This window comes from Eretmochelys imbricata, chromosome 3, assembly GCF_965152235.1.
Source record: "Eretmochelys imbricata isolate rEreImb1 chromosome 3, rEreImb1.hap1, whole genome shotgun sequence".
In the NCBI taxonomy this organism is placed as follows: Eukaryota; Metazoa; Chordata; order Testudines; family Cheloniidae; genus Eretmochelys; species Eretmochelys imbricata.
Window position 1 is genome coordinate 21,419,166 of NC_135574.1, and position 15,057 is coordinate 21,434,222.

General features: G+C 41.1%; 1 protein-coding gene and 1 pseudogene across 10 annotated transcripts in view; one reads left to right on the forward strand and one right to left on the reverse strand.

The window, feature by feature from the left end:
- The window catches only part of LDAH (lipid droplet associated hydrolase), a 186,414-nt gene that overhangs the window by 110,555 nt on the left and 60,802 nt on the right, over positions 1–15,057 (forward strand). The gene's annotated exons all lie outside the window — the stretch shown is intronic.
- On the reverse strand, positions 6,263–6,948 carry LOC144262454 (uncharacterized; annotated as a pseudogene).

Sequence of the window (15,057 nt, forward strand, 5' to 3'; positions counted from 1 at the left end):
TACCAGAACCACCAAGATTCCATATTCAAAACCTGAGAGTTTTGTTGATGGTAAAAGTTGATGCCAAAACTGAATCCATCTCTTTCTTCTGTGCGTCTTAACTGAAGCAAAATGTTGCTCCTTTTCAGTAAGGTAACAAGTATGGCTTGAAGACCATAGAGGAAGAATGAACGCTGAGTAAGAACAAATATTTGTACGTAGTCATAGTAGCTATTATCATTATGTATTAAATACCCTGTTTGAGTTTTCTGCCAGGCCTCCACATCTGTGTGTGCAAAACTGTGAAATTACATATGTATGCTTGTACTTTGTGCAAATAATTGTGGGTTTTGTGGGTGCAAAATCTATCACTTGTGTAGGTGACAGAACTGTACAATCAGGAATGATGGTGTTTACACCTGTAAAGTATATGTGTAGATATGTGGATGACAATTTTACATGCACATAAATGGAGGCTGAAAATAAAGTTATAAGGCATTTTGACTGTGTGTGTGTAGCATGGTCTCAAAAGAAGTGGACACTAATTCTTCACTCCACTACCTTGGTTTTATTGCCAGTGCATGTCAGTGGAGTTATACCAGTAAAACCCATGTTAATGGCAGGGAGGTTGTCTCTTGAATTGTACACTGAAATATACTAGAGTTCACAAACTACTTCTAGACTATTAGAACTTGGTGCCTTTACATCCTGAAAATATTTTTCTAGTTATTCTCCAATGTATCCCTCTTATCTGTTTCTTAGTCAAATTATTCATTTTTCTCTCTCTGAATCTTTCCTCATTAATAAGTCCATTCAGCCCCTTTATCAATTTTGTTGCTTGTACTGAGAACTCCTTTTGACAGTTTTTATTTTCTTTTACATCCTGTTACATATGTATGTTTCGGTTGCTGTCCACCATCACCTCGATTCTTTTTTCAGCAAAATCACTTCCTAGGTTTCTCCCACCCATTTGTGTTTTGGATGATTTTTTCCTGTGGTTATTAAGGATAATATTCCACATTTGCCAATAAAATGACAACATTGTTAATCTGTTCTAATGTCAGAAATAGCCTAAAATTATTGAGAAAATATATAGAAATTAAAAATTAAATATAATAGATGAGCAGACACCCTGTCCCAGAGATAATAGTGCTAACCTTCAGTTTCTTGTTGGTATGCATTAAATAGTTTACAACTGTGTTCATAAAGTGACGTTTATAAAAATCTTAGTCACTCATGGCCAGAACCCAGACAAGTGCTCAATTTCTGAACTTATTTCTTTATACATGTACAGTAGCTGCAATGCATTATTCAGAGCTTTCAGAATTCTTCATAGTGCAATAACGTGATAGGGCTGTGTTGCTGAGTATTGTCTCCAGTGGCTAATAAAGCTATCAAAATAGAGGCTATTTCTAAAGGTAAGACTCTTGGATATACTATGGCCAGATCTCACTGAGGCTACAGTGCAAACTGAGAACCATGGATTTAGCAGATGGAAAGCAACATGGTCCAACACTTCCACATCCTTGCAATTGTATATAATAGTGTGGGAAACACCCACCCAAGTGTTAAAGAACAGTCCCTAATGAGCGCTCCAGCGCATGGAAAAATCTGTGCTATGTATTCAACAATATGTCATAAGGAAAATGTCTTCCTGTACCCCAGTTTTGGCCATCACCTTAATCCTGTGCAAATGAGCAAAATTTACTGAGATTAAGTGTTTAATTGGCGCTTTACCTTGAGCTTTCATCATCCAATGAATTGTCTGTTCTTTTCTCTGACATGCCAATGATGTGGATTCTCTGGAGAAGAGAATAACAAGCAATAATTTTCTCTCTGAGGGAAAAAGCCCTCCTTATTGAAGCTAAACTATAATAACGGTAAAGGATAAACAGCATTTTTAACTTCCAGAGTTTGTTGTTTTACACTGTTACCACAAATGTGTATAATTGTCTTTCAAATACTTTTGCTTTTTCAAAAGAAGAGACTTAAAATAAGGAGTTGACAGACCTGTTTTAAGTGTACAAAACCATCTCTTTGAGTCCTGATCTTAACTGTGGCAATATGACAAGGGGAGAGTTGCAGTTTTTCAGGTAAATAGGTCTCTTAGTTCTGCTAGTGCCAGAAAATCCCCTGGGTCAATGGACGCAAGGATAGATCTCAAGATTCCCATTGTAAATTTCTTGAATCAAATGGCTTTGTTTTAGCCTCATGCTGTCCAGGATTTGTCTTGCTCCTGTTTTCTTGAAAACTACAAATAAATGTGAGTCAACCCAAAGGAAGCTTGTAAACTGAGCAGCCTGTTTCATTGCTTAGTCACAAGATAATTCCTAGTATGATGAAAAACCCTGTCTTATGTTTCTTTGTGTCATTGAGGCTGAGAGCTTAGTAGTGTTCAAAAAAGGATTACACAGATTGATGTGGCTAATGAGAACACCACAGTTACAGCAGACAAGTTTAAAAAATAGGGATGTAAACTCTCATGTCTCAGGCCAGAAGACAATGAATAATTGACAGAAGTTAAGAAGAAACTTCACCTGGAAGCAAACTATTCCATCATTGTCCATTGTGAACCTTCTTGTACCTTTCTCTGAAGCTTTTGGTACTGGCCAGTGTCTGAGATAGGAGACTGGACAAGATGAGTCACTAGTCTGATCCCCTGTATTTGTCAATAACAGATCCCAAAGTTCCAAAGCAAAATGTCTGAAAGCATTCTATGGATACGAGGAAACTATTTTTATTTAAGTTTATAATTAGAGATGGACCCAAATCAGAGCTTCAATTCCAAACCACCTGTTAATTTATTTTATTTATATTAATAAATTCATAGATCTGTATAATTGTTTACAATGTAATGTCTAGGTCCAATCCAAAATCAGGAAGAGCCTATTTTCTGGTTCCAGTTCAGATGTGACCAACATCTGACCGTGACTCTGCCTTGAACGATGTACCTTAGCCTCAGCCCAACTGGATTCAAATATTCTCATCAGCGACAGGAGTGCTGACTGCGAGAGCCTCAGTACCTTACACAATGAATAACTGTATACAATAAGAAAGATGGTATATATGGTTCATCTTGATAGAAAACTTATTTGGAGACCTTTTCCAATTGAGAGACTTGCCTCTTACCTCTGTGTTATAAATCTTAGCTATCTTATACGGTTGTCTTTGAGAGTTGGGTGTAGGGGAGAAGTAGAGAGTTGTGCTAAAGTACAGCTGCAGTAGTGTAGAGCAGTTGTAGTAATGTTAGGAGACCACTTCATCGCAGATGTGTATATACCCGATACCCCAAGGATATCCCAAGAGATACAATCCATGGTCTCCCTTCTGTACAAAGAGGAAAGTTGAAATGAAACCAAACAGTATTACCTTCCAGAGGAACAAGAAGAGAGACTGGGTGTACGACTGGGAATGAGTACATTTTATAGAGTCATAGAGTTTAAGGCAGGAAGAGACCACCAGATCATTTGCTCAGATGGCCGGTATGTCACAGGCCACTGACACCACCCAGCACCTGCTCGCTAAAGCCAACGACCAGAATTACGCCAAAGTATTTAAGCGCAATACATTTTGATAGTTTTGTAACCCGCTTGGATTATTTAACAGTAGTAAATGTTTTTTGTTTTACAGAAACCTTTCCTGATTGATTTGAAAAACAAACAAAAAATGCCTGTAGTTGGATGAAAATGGTCTGAACAGATTTACTTTTGGATCAGTTGTCATAAGAGTGCAGTTTTGTTGATCTAGTACCACGTAGTGATAGCCAAATATGATTGTAGGATGCTGGTGCTTTTATTTATTTGCACAGTGGTAGACGTATACTGGAAGGGATCTCCTGGGTCATAGAGTTCAGTCCTCTTCTATTGCAGACAATCCCATCATATAATCAAACACATATAAAAGAAGGCCCCTGCAAAAAGAATTTGCAGTCCAGATAATTTGGGCTCCCATCTTGCAAACAGACATGCTTAATGTTATTCATACAAGTAATCTCATTGACTTCAACTAGACTACTTACTTATAGAACATGCATAAATATTTGGAGGATTGGGCCTGAGGTGCCAAATACTAATAATACTCAGTATTTGACTAGTGTTTACATTTTAAAATTCATTACAAACATTAATTAGCTTTCATTGCACTCTTATGGTGTTGGTTATTATTAAGAGTGGCACAAGTAGCAACACACAGTTTGCCCTACACTTCCCATTATATGAACTGTTTTCATTTGCTCATAACGACCGCTAACTTTAATCATTCAGACTGAAATTTTCCCGACTGGGTGTCTATCTGAGGCTGATTTTTTATTTCCGCGAAAATGCTTCAGCCATTTCTGAGAATGAGATTAGAGGAAACATAGTTTTAACATGTTTAACATAAATGTTAAAAATTGGTTGTAAGAATTTTTTAAACTTTCTAGCTTTCTAGCAGGGACTTGAAATTTGGCTGTGGGGTTGCCCTATTGTCAGAGACATGTCTTTTGCTCTTCCCATGAAAAATTATGTGGATTTGGCCAAATTATGAGCCTTTAAAAAAAAATCTCAGTTCGTACATGCTCAGTAGAGGCTTGTATGCAGTATTCTTGTAGCCATGTTGGTCCCACAATATTAGAGAATTGTTAGTCTAGCAGCTAAATTCTCTGAAGATTCCATCTGCACTGAGCATGCTCATGTCCTTTGCTATGTATATCAGTCTGTATGTGTACCATCTGCATGGAGAAACTGAGGCTCCATCCTGGGACTTCAGGGACCGAGCAGGACTTTACCTGCAATTGCTGCTCTAGGCTATTGTCGCTCAGAACTGATATCAGCAAGACCGTCTCTCTTGTGCTCTGTTTCCCCAACTCCTGCTCTCTCCTGGGCAGCGAGGAGGAGGAGGAAAGCAGCCTGCTTTGGAATGCAGTGCAGTGAGGAATTGGGAAGCATTACACATTGCCACCCATCCCAAGGGTACCCAGAGTTGTTAGGAACCTTGCTACTACCTGCCCTTAGTGTGAGGAAAAGTTGTCTAGGCCTTCCAGGATCAGCTCCTTGACTCCACCAGCCGCAGGCAACCCAAGCACTCCTCTCTCAGTCAGCACAGGCTCCGCTGTCCCTCTGCAGGGATAAGCACACTCCAACCCCCAAGTCCTCAGAGCATCCCCCTGGAGTTTCCAGCTCCTGTTCCACTGGACACTCATAGACTTCACAGATTTGCTGTTCCCCAATGGGACACTACACACCAGCTGACCAGTTTCACCTTAGGAGCAGCGCTTCACCCCACTCACAGCACTTAGATGTATTTATAGTGAAAACAAGTAAAAGTTTATTGAATAAAGAGAAGAGATTTGAAAAGAAGCAAGTAGAATTAATGGAAACGTTTATATATGGTTTGTAGAGCCTAAATTTAACTCACTTGACATTCCCCTGACTTATAAAGATTGGCTCACCCGAAGTGTCTCTCCCAGCATTAAACAGCCAGCCCAGCTGTAATCCTCTGTTCATAAGACATGTCAGCTGGCAACTTGTCCTCTCAGTGAAGGATAACTGGGTGTGCACAGGGTGTACCTGTGCTCACCCAGATGTAGATCTGACCAGCCACAGTCTTCACTTGTTTTTTCCTGTATAGACCTGACCTAGAGTCTTTGCAATCACTTGATTAGCATTTTGCTTAGATTTAAACAGGAGTTCATTGTGAATATACAATACTCAGTCTACATGTAGCCAGACAGGTAGATAAGTGTCCCTTGCCTGAAAGAAACTTTTTTGTCACGTTCTGGTAACCAGACCCAATTCACGGACCTTAAAACAGTGGTCACCAAACTGTGGGGCGCACCCCCCCGAGTGGGGCCCAGAGGGAGGGGTGGGGAAGAAGAGCCACCCAGTCCAGCTCTGCCAAGTCAGGCCAAGCCCCAGGCCAAGCTCGGCTCTCGCCTCCGGGCCCCAGTCCCCACTCCCTGCCGTGGCCCCAGATGCAGCGCCGGCCTCGGCTCCTGGCCCTAGCTCCATGCCCACCCCAGCTCCCGCCTGCAGCTCCTTGGGGGTATGAATAGATTTCATTACCGGTAACGGTGGATATGATGGAGAAAGTTGGGGACTTCTTCCTTAAGAGCATAATTTTCAGTATATATGTACACAACTCCTTAAATATTATCCATATGAGTTTTGCAATGATTATGATGACCAGCGTGACACATTCTTACAGGACACTCTTTGATGACCATTATGTAGAGACCAGAGCCAGGAGATCCCTATAACGCTGTGCCCTCTACCAGCTGGCACCAAGAGGTGGGCTTCGACGCACCTTAATTTTCATCATCTGAGTCAGATGCTACCAACAGAAGGTTGATTTTCTTTTTTGGAGCTTTACGTTCTGTAGTTTCCGCATCATAGTGTTGCTCTTTTAAGACTTTCGACAGCATGTTCCACACCTCGTCCCTCTCCGATTTTGGAAGGCACTTCAGAGTCTTAAACCACCCTAAGTGCTGTAACTATCTTTAGAAATCTGATATTGGTGCCCTCTTTGTGTTTTGTCAAATCTGCAGTGAAAGTGTTCTTTAAATCAAATAACATATGCTGGGTTGCCATCCGAGACTGCCGTAACACAAAATATATGGCAGAATGCGGGTAAAACCATGCAGCCGCAGACATCCAATTCTTCCCCAAGTTGTTCAGCCACAAATCTGCGGGGTTCAAGTAGCGTTTCTAGCTTTTGCAGGTTTTCAAAGTCTCTACCTGTTGGCACTGGTAGATGGTGCTTTTGAAGAGCGAATGTAGCCCTGATAACGACTTTATTTCTAAGCAGGCGCTGAACCATACCCAATGCGGAGTTCCATCTGGTTGAAATCAGTTGTCCAAGAGGTTCTTGTTTCTGCCTATTTGCAGCTTGTTGTATTTCTAACTCTGTACTGTTAGCTGGACTGTGTTTGAAATGACCCACATGTTGTCTAAATTTTGCCAGCACATTTTCAAAATCAGTATCACTGAGCTATAATGTCTCTCTTCAGGAGTGAGTTTGTGTGTGTGTGTGTTCCCGGGGGGTTGAGAAAGCCTGGATTTGTGCTGGAAATGGCCCACCTTGATTACCATGCACATTGTAAGGAGAGTGGTCACTTTGGATGGTCTATTACCTAACTATTACCAGCAGGAGAGTGAGTTTGTGTGTTTATGGGGGTGGGGGGGTGAGAAAACCTGGATTTGTGCTGGAAATGGCCCACCTTGATTATCATGCACATTATAGGGAGAGTGGTCACTTTGGATGAGCTATTACCAGCAGGAGAATGAGTTTGTGTGTGTGATTTTTGGAGGGGGGTGAGGGGGTGAGAGAACCTGGATTTGTGCAGGAAATGGCCCACCTTGATTATCATACACATTGTGAAGAGAGTGGTCACTTTGGATGGGCTATTACCAGCAGGAGAGTGAGTTTGTGGGGGGGCGGGGGCGGAGGGTGAGAAAACCTGGATTTGTGCTGGAAATGGCCCAACTTGATGATCACTTTAGATAAGCTATTACCAGCAGGACAGTGGGGTGGGAGGAGGTATTGTTTCATGGTCTCTGTGTGTATATAATGTCTTCTGCAGTTTCCACGGTATGCATCCGATGAAGTGAGCTGTAGCTCACGAAAGCTCATGCTCAAATAAATTGGTTAGTCTCTAAGGTGCCACAAGTACTCCTTTTCTTTTTGTTAAACAAACTGCAGTGTCAGTCAGGTGTGCCGTGATCCAAGATCGCGTTGCTTGCTCAAGGATGTCCAATGATCACCAGTCAAAGCAACAGCTAGTGCATTTTCTGAAGCTCCAAATTTGTAGTGTGCTCATTGTGATATAGGTCATGTATTTGTGTTGCAACGGGTCCTTGGGAAGGCAAGGTGTATGACTGATTGGAAGATGCAATTTGAATAATATCTCTTAGCCCTCTGTCATTTACAATGTTAAGTGGTCTGCAGTCCATAGCTATCCACTTTGCAGTAGCATTGGTTACGGTGTTGTACTTCGTTTGATCCATGGGTGTGCAGCAATCCTGAAACTCTGTAAGCCTACTCTGTCACGATTGGTGGGATTCATTTGCTGTCAGTGGGTTTTTTGTAGCACAAGAACTGGAGGCAAAAGCATATTTAGCACATAGGTGGTACTGCAGACTTGAAGTACTTCGATAGTATTGGAACTCAGCTAACGATAACCGTCTTTTTATCCAGAGAACCTTCTGGAAGTTTTTTAAAAATACGTTTCCCATTCAAAAGACCTGAACTTTTGCTGCTTTGCTCCATTAACTTTTTCTGATATTTAATCACTCTAGATCATTAGAACACAGTAGAACGGTGCCAATATCTGTGAAGCAATGAAGTACAGCAAGTGAAGATGATCAAAACAGAGGCGTGCGATTAACACTTTTTTAAAAAAAAAAGCGTTAATTTGTTTTGTGTTAATCGTGTGTTGACTGCAATTAATGACTTCCCTAAAAACCAAAATAATTCTACATTTGGAAGTTGTACTTTCACGATAAGGGGGTTGCAATACAGTACTTGTGTGGGGTGAATTGAAAAATACTGTTTCTTTTGTTTATCTTTTTTACAATGCAAATATTTGTAATCAAAAATAATATAAAATGACCACTGTATACTTTGTATTCTATATTGTAATTGAAATCAATATATTTGAAAATGTAGAAAAACATCCAAAAATATTTATAACGACTTTAAATTGGTATTCTGTTGTTCAACAGTGTGATTAAAACTGCGATTAATTGTGATTTTTTTTAATCTAGTTAATTTGTTTTACTTTAATTACTTGAGTTAACTGATTAATTGACAGCCCTAAATATAAATTAAGCTATATATAAGAACAGCCATGCTTGGTCAGACTAGTTGTCTATCTAACCCTGTATCCCGCTGCCTGACAGTGGCCAGATGCTTCAGAGGGAATGAATAGAATAGGGCAATTTCAAATGATCCATTCCCTGTCATCTAGTCCCCACTTCTGACTGTCAGAGGTTTAGGGATACCTGGAGCATGTGGTTGTGTCCCTGACCACCTTGGCTAATTGCCATTCATGGACCTATCCTCCATGAACTTATCTAATTCTTTTTTGAACCCAGTTGTAATTTTGTCCTTCACAACATCTTATGGCAATGAGTCCCAGAGATTGGCTGTGTGTTGTGTGAAGAATTACTTCTTTTGTTTGTTTTAAATCTTCTGCCTATTAATGTCATTGAGTGACCCCTCATTCTTGTGTTGTGTAAAGGGGTAAATAACACTTCCCTATTCACTATCTCAAAACCATTCCTGATTTTATAGACCTCTATCATATCCCTGTTAGTCATCTCTTTTCCGCCCTTAACAGTCCCAGTCTTTTTAATCTCTCCTCCTATGGAAGCTGTTCCATACCCCTAATCGTTTTTGTTGCATTTCTCTATGCCTTTTCCAATTCTAATATATCTTTTTTGAGATGAGATGACCAGTACTGAACTCAGTATTCAAGGTATAGACATACCATGGGATTATATAACATCATTATATTTTCTGGTGGATTTTAGATTGATGAGGCATGATTTCCCTTCACAAAAGCCGTGTTGACTCTTCCCCCAACATACTGTGTTTGCACATATGATAATTCTGTTCTTTATTGTAGTTTCAACTAATTTGCCTGGTACTGAAGTTAGGCGTACCAACATGCAATTGCCAGGATCACGTCCGGAGCCTTTTTAAAAAATAAGTGTTAAATTAGCTATCCTCCAGTCATCTGGCCCGGAGGCTAATTAAAGCAATAGGTTACATACCACAGTTAGTAGTTCTGCAGTTTCATATCTGAGTTCCTTCTGAACTCTTCGGTAAATACCAACTGGTCCTGGTGACCTATTACTGTTTAATTGAGCAACTTGTTCCAAAATCTCCTCTATTGACACCTCAGTCTGGGACAATTCCTCAGATTTATCACCTGAAAAGAATGGATCGGGTGTGGGATCTCTCCCACATCTCTGCAGTGAAGATCAATGTAAAGAATTGTCATAAACATACAGCTAAGGGTAGCATAAAATCCCTCCTGGGTAGCTGTACTGAATCTTTACCTGTAAGCGGTAAGAAGCTCGAAAAACCTAGTTGGCACCTGACCAAAAGGGCCAATGAGGAAAGAAGATATTTTCAAATCTGAGGGGGGAGGGTTTGTTTGTGCTCTCTTTGTTCCCTCTCTGGATGGGGGGAGAGAGACCAGGCAGGAAATATATCTCCTGAAAACATACCTGAAATGAGCATCTAAGATTACAAAAATTGTGAGTAATGGCAAGGAAATGCATTAAATTATCTTTTCTTTTAGCTTGTGAATTTTCCCTATGCTAAGAGTGAGTTTTATTCCTGGGTTTTTGGGTTTGTTTTTGGTTTTGTTTTTTTTTTTTTGTAACTTTGAAGCTGATCCTAGAGGGGAATCCTCTGTATTTAAAATCTTTTTATTACCCTGTAAAAAGTACCTTCCATCCTGATTTTTGCAAGTGTGATTCTTTTACTTTTTTTTTTTAATAAAATTCTTCTTTTAAGAACCTGATTAATTTTCAGTGTCCTAAAACCCAAGGGGTTTGGTCTGTGCTCACATTGTACCAATTGGTGAGGATATTATTCTCAAGCCTCCCCAGAAAAGGGGGTGAAGGGACTTGGGGGAATATTTTGGGAAAACAGGGACTCCAAGTGACCCTTTTCCTGAATCTTAGTCTAAATCACTTGGTGGTGGCAGCAATACCATCCAAGGACAAGGAAAGGATTTGTGCCTTGGGGAAGTTTTAACCTAAGCTGGTAGAAATAAGCTTAGGGGGTCTTTCATGCGGGTGCCCACATCTGTACCCCAAAGTTCAGAGTGGGGAGGGAACCCTGACAAGAATTAATTTAGTTTCTTCTCAATGGCCTTGTCTTCCTTGAGTGCTCCCTTAGCACCTCAATTGCCAATACCACACTGAGTGTTTGGTAGACGTCCTGTTTCTGATGTATTTTAAAAAAATGCTGTTAGTTTGTGTGTTTTTATCTAGGTACTCTTTAGATTCTTTCTTGGCCTGTCTTATACTTTTACACTTGACTTGCCAGAGTTCATACTCCTTTCTATTTTCTTAACTAGGATCTGACTTCCAATTTTTAAAGGATGCCTTTCTGCCTCTAACCACCTCTTTTACTCTGCTGTTTAGCCATGGTGGAATTTTTTTTGGTCCTTCCCCCACAAAAACCCCTGCAAGAGTAAAAATAATGCAGGCAGAAGTCCGGCAGCAGGATGGGGGCTACCCAGTTTATTGCACTGAATGCTGCATGTGCAGTTACCTTCCTTTTGGGCAGGTGGTGTATGAATGCACACAGTGCAAACAGCTCATAGGCCTGAGAGACCAAGTACAGACTCTTGAGGATAGAGTAGCTGAACTGGCATTGGAGGAGGTCAACCAGGGTCTTGGAGAAAGCAGTTGAGGTGGACTCTCTTCCTGATAATGTCTACGGTTAGAAGGATGGTCTTGGGCCTTTTGAGGGGAATGCAGGGAAGGGGACTCACGGGTTTCCACGTTTCACAGAAAACCTTAGCACATGCCCACTCATTCACATATAGGGGCTGAGGTTCACCCACACGCTGAACCTTGAATCCAAGGTTGAATCCAACACAGCTCTGCATTGGGATCTGTTGCCCTTACTAAATCTAGCCAGCAAAGAATTGTAGGTTTGCATCTGGGTTGGGGGTGAATTGGCTGGGGCCCAGGAGCATCCCTAGGCCTAATACCATATAGCAGACATCTCAGAAATTATCAAGTGTTTTTACATCCAAAACTTACCTGGTAAACTGGGATTATGAGCAATTTGTGTGTCAACCACTCTTTATCCTCATCTAAGGATGGTTTGCTTTTATGCCTTGGTGTTGTACCTGGGGCACAGTTGTTTGAATTAGTGTATATATGTACATTTAAAAAAAATTACTGTCCAGAACTTGTAAATACATTTTCATCTTTGTCTAAGCACTTTACTGTATGCTGCTATACTGCTGTCTTCACACCACTGCTCCCAAGCAGAGTACTGATTTGCTTGCAGGGAGGGAGTTTCTTAAAAATGCATCCAGACAATTAATTGTTGTCTTTTCCTAAACTCCCCAGATGCTAGGAGATAAATTCTGCTTTTGAGAGTGTTTGTGTCTCTCCCGCTGGAGTTGTGTATGGGTGACTTGCAGGGCTCAGAGCCACGCATGAGTACATTTTCACTCTGATCCTGCCAATAGTTAACGCTGAGCACAGGGATCACTATCCTGAGAATTCCTATAACTAATCACGCCAGGAGGCCCTGTGATGAGTCGTGGATTAGTCTCTGAGTTCTGAAAACTGAGTAACGGGGACAGACTCTTTACTCAAGTGGCACTGACAAGCATTGCCATCAGCCAGTTAAATACACACAAAGAAGTTTACATTTTCTGGGGAGCAAATATTCCTTAATCCCATTAGAAGAGAGTCAAGTGTATAATTTACAGTTTTGACACTTACTTCCTAACAGTGCATTTCCTGAGAATTGCATAGTCCAACTAGTTAAGCTCACTTGTGAAACAATTTATGCTCTGCATGAGGTCGCTATTCATGTGCCAGTGACTTCCATGGAAAATTCGTGCAATGTGCCTCTTTCTGTCACTTACACTAAACCGTTACTCATTAACATAGGTTGCATGCTGTACAATGAGAGATTTGGGAAGGGGAGAATAATGAAAATGAGGAGGATCCAGTACCAAGATGGAAACTGGGCTATTATTAAATGCAAAATATAGAAAATTAAAATTGGATGTATAAAAAACATATGTCCTAAGTGGGAGATCGTCTTGACCCATGTAACAGCACGTACAGGCGGGTTACATTTGGTAACATAAGAATCTATTTGAACTAACCAACTACAAGAATACACACTGGCACTCCTGAACAGTACAACCCTCTTTCCCTCCAAAGTTTGGATTAATTACACAAACATGCTTTTTCTCCTTCAAATTGTTTGCTGACTTTGTACTCTATCAGTTCCACTTCTTCAGGAGTGTGATCTGGTGGTTACAGCAGGGGACCGGGAGCTAGCATGCCTGTGTCTGTATTCCTGGCTCTTTCATGTATACAGAAACTACCCTCGAGCAAGTTACTAAGCTCCCCTGTACTTCGGTTTATCCGTCTGTAAAATAGGTATAATGAGTAAGGATATGATTCTGTCACGGAGGTCATGGTTTCTGTGACTTTCCAGGACTTCCGGGACTACTTCTGGGGCAGGACAGGAGCAGCTGTCAGCACCGGGGCTGCCGGAGGAGCAGCCCCCAAGCTGCCAGAACAGCTGGCCAACGGTCAGCCCTGGGGCCACCAGAGCAGCTACCGACAGTCAGCCCCGGGGCTGCCAGAGAAGCAGTCCCAGGGCTGAAGCATCAGCAGAGTTAGGTCAGCACCGCTGGGGTTGGAGCCGTGGCAGGTCTGAATCAGCTGCCGGGGGTCAGCCTGTTGCTGTTGGAGCAGGAGCCACCAGAGCAGCAGCCAGCGGTCAGCCCTGGGGCCACTAGAGCAGCAACCAGTGGCCAACCCCAGGCCGCCAGGAAAGTGGCTGGGGTTGAGTCAGCCTCCTAAGGGCTGGAGCAGCAGCTCTCAGCCCCTGCCACAGGAGCAGCGGTGGAGCCCTTGTAGTGAAATATTTTTTAAATATTTGTATCTTTGTTCACAAACTTTCCTGGCATCTTTTTTTGTCCTAATTCTATTGTTCCCTGTCACATAATACTGTGGTTGTATTTATCTAATGTGAAGGTAAATGGCTAGCTAATATAACTAACAAAATACTGACTTTAAATATACAGTGCAAGGAAAACTCATTTAGAGCATAAAAAATCTTTTTATATTCAGAGAAAAAGACAGTATCTCAGCAGTTCTCGTGTGTCGATTTCAAATGAGAGTGCAAGTGTTTAAAATATGGACAGAGAGAGCAAACGGAATTGGTGAGTCTAGAAAATCTTGCTTTGATGAGAGAGAAACATAAGAAAATGTCTGTTTTGTCATGTGCTTTAACTTGGATACCTTCTCTGCACAGCTGTGTTAATAAAGTAGGGTATATTTCCGTGACCCTAGGGATTTTGCCTGCAGGTTCCTGCATGCTGAGTAAAAGAAATGTTGATTAATGTGACACTCTCAAGTCAAATGTGGACCGTAGATTACCGTTAAGTACATCATTATGTTATCTTTGAAAAATGTAGTGGGTTTCACCTGACATATAATGGCTTTTCCTCTGCCAAGGCAACAGAGGAATAATAAACTAATACATGGGATGAACTAAAATATATCAAAATAAGTGTTATTTTTGACAGACAAACAGCCTTAGGTTTCCACAAATTCTTGAAGGAGTCAGTGATCTATTAAGAATGCTTTCTGAAACTTCCTTACTGTATTTCTTTCCAGTCTTGTGATTTCAAAGTATGCCTTATTTCTACATGCTAATGTTTTTTTATATGGATCGATGGTGTGTGGCTGCAGATTCTGCATGTGAGTTTTAGTATCGTACTTGGATACCGCTTTACTGAACATGGGTCACTGTAATGGATCAGTTATAAAGAGTAATGGATTGCTTCCTGTTTCTGCCAGCTGATTTGATCTCTAAGTTCATTGTAAACTGTGAGTTACATAACTGGTATGGAATCTGCATCCTACATTCTTATGGTTAACGGTGATTACATTAACTGTTTGTACACCCCAAATAATTTAAAACAGGTTCTTCAGCCAGAGCCAGACAAGCTTCAGAATATTTCTGCCTTAGAAGTGGAAGTGAACCGCAACCGCCATTGATTCTGTCACTAACATAGAGAGAGCAAGTCATTTCCGAGCCAGTTCCAATTTCTGACAGTATGGGAACCACAGTTTTGTCAATGGACTAGAACATTGCTGTTTTAAAACTGCAGCAACTCTGTGAAATGATATACACAGAGATAACTTGTCCATTTACAGCCAAGATACATAACAGATGAATCCGGATGGGCTTAGAACAGAATTCACCTACTCTGGCAAGTCAGGTTTCTTCCTTGGAAAAAAAAAAAGTATCACAACCCTTTTTATCTCTTCAGTATCCGTGTATGTGCTCTCACACTCTTCTCCCTGCCCT